Source organism: Ictidomys tridecemlineatus, chromosome 5 (assembly GCF_052094955.1).
Source record: "Ictidomys tridecemlineatus isolate mIctTri1 chromosome 5, mIctTri1.hap1, whole genome shotgun sequence".
Classification (NCBI taxonomy): domain Eukaryota; kingdom Metazoa; phylum Chordata; class Mammalia; order Rodentia; family Sciuridae; genus Ictidomys; species Ictidomys tridecemlineatus.
The window spans coordinates 160,398,837-160,403,272 of record NC_135481.1 but is presented as its reverse complement, the minus strand read 5'-3'; positions in this window follow the sequence as shown (position 1 = coordinate 160,403,272).

The following is a 4,436-nucleotide window of genomic DNA, read 5'->3' as shown; positions in this document are numbered from 1 at the left end:
CCATAATTGTGCTCCTTTCCAATTTTATGCTTGAACCAATTTCTTATGCGTCAGTCTGTTTTCTATTATTATTATGAAATACCCGAGGCTTGGTAACTTTATAAGGAATAAAGGTTATTTAGCTTACAGTTCTGGAGATTCAAGGACATGGCTTTGGCATCAATTCAGTCCTTAGTGAGGTTGTCAAGGCAGATGACATCTCAATGGCAAGTACATTTGAAAAGGAGGGATCACATTGCTAGAAAGGAAGTCAAAGAGGCTGGGGAGTAGTGAAATTTATTCTTTTTTAACAACCTTCTCACAAGAACTAACTCAGTCCCATAAGAACTACCTTATTCTCTTCTGAGGTCAAGTCCTCAATGACCTAAAGACTTTTCACTAGGCCATACCTCTTAAAAGATTCCACACCACACAAATCATCAAACTGGGGACCAACTTTCCAATATACAATCCTTTGGGGGACAACCCACCTTCCAAATATAGTACCTTGAAAGGGGGTAGTAAAGTTGAACACTTGACCAGCGAGTATAATTAATGACAATTGTGTACTTGTCATTGGACTATCATTGCACAAAGAAGGCAAGATGTGTGTCCCCAAAGGAGGTATAATAGTCTAAGAGGTACAGATATGTTTTGAAAATTAGTAAAAACTGACATTTATTGAATTCTGTTTCAAACAGTGTTCCAAGCAATTTTCAAGGCTGATCTCTTTTGAATCTCACAACATTCATACCACTCTGAAATAGATACAAATTGTCACCATTTTATGTGAGACAAGTTGAGGCACAGAGAAGCTGTTTCTACCCCAGCATCACATGGCAGTCTCTGCTGTTTATCACCACTCTCTGTTCCCTTTAAGTGCAGTAGCTGAAAATGAGAGCTGGAAGCATGTTTAGAAATTAAGTGCACAGAGTTTGGCTCATATTTTTTTCTAGAAATTGAAATAATTTTATATTTGCCCTTAGACATCACACAGTCACCTTAGAAGTTCTGAAAGCAAGTAATTCTGGAGAAATTTTGAGAACAGAATGGAATATTGGCCTAGGAATTTTATGTTTTCATTTTTTTCTGATTTGATCAATTGTCAGATGCACCTCTGTAAATCTCAGAGTCCAAAGACTGAAGAAACTGGTGTTCTGACGCCCATGATCAGAAACAGAAGGGCATCTCACTCACTCCAGAGGAGGGGCAAGGATCATTCTTACTTTTGCCTTCCTCGCTTTCTCATTTTCTATTTGTGTCTCCAGCTGATTGGATGGTACCCACCCATACTAAGTGGATCCTCCCCTCACATGGGGAGCATGTGGAAACACCCCCACAGACACCCAGGAACAATGTTTTACCAGTCAATTAAACAGCTGTCAATCCAGTTGAGTTGACACCCACAATTGACCAACAGACCTTGCTGGGGCATACATACTTGAAGATGTCTGGCTCTAAGTGAGAATGAAACTTGCACTTTGTGGTCTGGGTTTGCTTTTAGATAGTGTTTTGGTGTTCTAGTCTACAAGTTCCCCCAGTATGTACAACCAAGAGGTGCTGGGTACATGCAATGTCTCCAAGACTGTGGCTTAGTCCATGGTAGTTATATACCTCTACAACTCAGTAGCCCATGTCCTGTAGGTGTCTGGTGCTATGGAGCAGATTATTTTTAATGCCTGAAAATATACAGAATATTTAACACACTGGGTATGTTAGGTTTGGCTGCAGTAACAATCATCCCCATATTTCAGCAACCTAATCCAACAAATTCTTTTTCTCATTCCCCTAAGGTCTAATATGTGTCAGTAGAAGGTTTCTGCTTCTTGTGGTCACTTAGGGATCTAAGTTGATGGAGGACCCACCTCAACATATACAGTTGTCTATTGTTATTCATGAACAATGGATAAAAGACTCATAGATTCCCAAATCCACATATGTTCAACTTACACACATCCTCCTTTATACTTTAAATCATCTGTAGATTACTTATATTACTTATACTCAAAACAATTAATACAATATGAATTCTATGTCATCAGTTGTTATGGAAATGATTATAATTATAGGGAATAATGACAAGAATAAAAGTTTATATATGATCAGAAACAGATGCAACTTTTGAGAGTTATTTTCCACTTATGGTTGGTTGAATCCAGAGGTATAGAATCTGCAGATAAAGAAAGCTGACAAGATTTTTAATTGCTGGGACAAGAAAAATGAAGTATGATAAATCACACACCAGTTCTTAAAATATCTACCAGAAGTGACATACCACTTTCACTTAAATTTTATTGGCCAAAGATGGTCACAGGGCCACAGCTGATTTCACAGGATGCAGAAGTTTGGCCTCCCATATGATGAGAAGGAAGAATGTCCATTCAAGGTGCATGTATCCTTTTGTCCCTGTTGAAATGCAAATATTCTTGGGACAGGGACTCTACATTATCAATTAGCCATGATTATTGATATGTTTATTATAACACATTTTTCTTGAGAATAAGTCTTGATGTGATTAGGAAAATATTCTTGGAGAATAGACAGGACATGAGGTTGACTGAAATCACAGACAGATGAGGTGGGATTATCAGAGACCCTTTACCCAGAAGGAAGCCTAGGATTTTAACTGAAAAGAGAAATTTCAGGTTAGCAGGGAAGAGACTAAGGCTTTTGAAATTATCTAGAGGAAATTCTATCACTAAGTAGCTAGAACTTCTTGGACAAAATCTTCTATTTCTCAGCCCATTGGCTCCCAGGTTATGTTCTGAGGCTACTATAGGATGTTATTTCTAAGTCAGAGGCCATTCTACTAGCAACAAGACTGTCACAGACACGGGAAAGAAGAAAGAAATAGAGACAGAGACATACAGAGAATCAAGGCAAAGCATTAGATTGGATGCCTATAAAGAGAATATCAGTGTATGTTTTAGAGGCAGGTAGACGGTGTCTCCTAACCCTCCTGGCTTACCACATTTGGTGGGGTGCATACTGGGGATAGAACTGAAGGTTGCTTAATCCTGAGCCACATCCCTAGCCCTTTTTATTTTGAGACAGTGTCTCACTAAATTGCTTGGGCTGGCCTTGAACTTGCGATCCTCCTGCCTCATCCTCCCAAATTGCTGGGATTACAGGTATATGCTACCAAGACTATCTTGGCTTACCACTTTCTACAAGGCTCTCAGTACTACGGGATTTACACTAGGGTCTTTTCAAATGGCAGTCTAGGTCTCAAAACATTTCTGCTGTCAATTTCAGAAAGAACAATTCTTCATTCTCACTGGGGGAGAGAGAAGAGTCAGCTCTCCTTTACATTTAGAGTTGCCCTTGAAAATGTGAGCTTATTAACCTCTGCATGGGCCAGGGAAAGAATAAGGGGCTTCCTGGACAAAGCTTAGCCAAGAGAGACTCTGAGGGTAGGTTTTATTAGTAATATAACTTCTTCCTCCAGAAATTTTATGGTGAGCTGTCAGCAGCATAGACTTAGCAGCAGAAGCTGACCGACTGCTTGGTATCTAAAGGCCTTGATTTGAACGCATATTCTCTGCAGGGTCTTGATGTATTTTTAAGAAGACAGGTAGAAATTACTTATTCCTCCTGGTATATGATTTCTCATTTTTCTTCCAGCAGAAATGGGGAATGGATTGCTCTGGGATTTGCTGGCTTCTTGAGCATTCGGGAGGGTGGCAGTTAGAATGACAGTAATGACTTAGGTCTCCTTAGAGGGTGGTCCTTTCATTACTGGGCCAGCCTGAGCTCCAGCTAATCGTCATTCACACTCTGCCACTTGGCTTGCTCCACTTCCCACTCTGTTCATCATAGCTGGAAGCCCTGGAGGCTCCAGCAGCTGTACATCCTGCAAGCTGGCTTGTCTCTTGCTAGGACATCCTGTCAACCACACCTGCCACCTTCCCCAAATGGGACACAGGCTGCAGGAAGCCCTAAAGAGTTTCTTTTCCCTTTTTTCCTCTACACACATGCAACACACACACACACACACACACACACACACACACACACACGCAGATATACTTGCATGTCCACATATACATACACACGGACATACAAGAGAACTTACATTTAAAAGAACACTGGAGGCAGTTTGAGAAATGAATAGAGTTTTAAGGAGAGAGGTGTGGAAATAGAGCCAGCCCCATTTACTTAAATTTAGTGAGGAGCCAAGGGTATTAGCTAATTACATGTACCAGGACTGCAGAGAAAAGGAAAGGACTGATCTTCATAATCCATACAAAAGACCCATGTCTCTGTTATGTTGTCCTAAAGTTAATAAATGTCCGAGTGACTATCTACTGCTGTATGCTGCAGTGGGGAAGAATTCCACAAATGTCATGTTGAGCAAAAGACAGCAGACACAAACAAATACTATATGCACTTATATTACACTTTATGTTTAAAAAAAAAAACACAAAAAAACAATGGGGGATGCAAGAGTCACGATA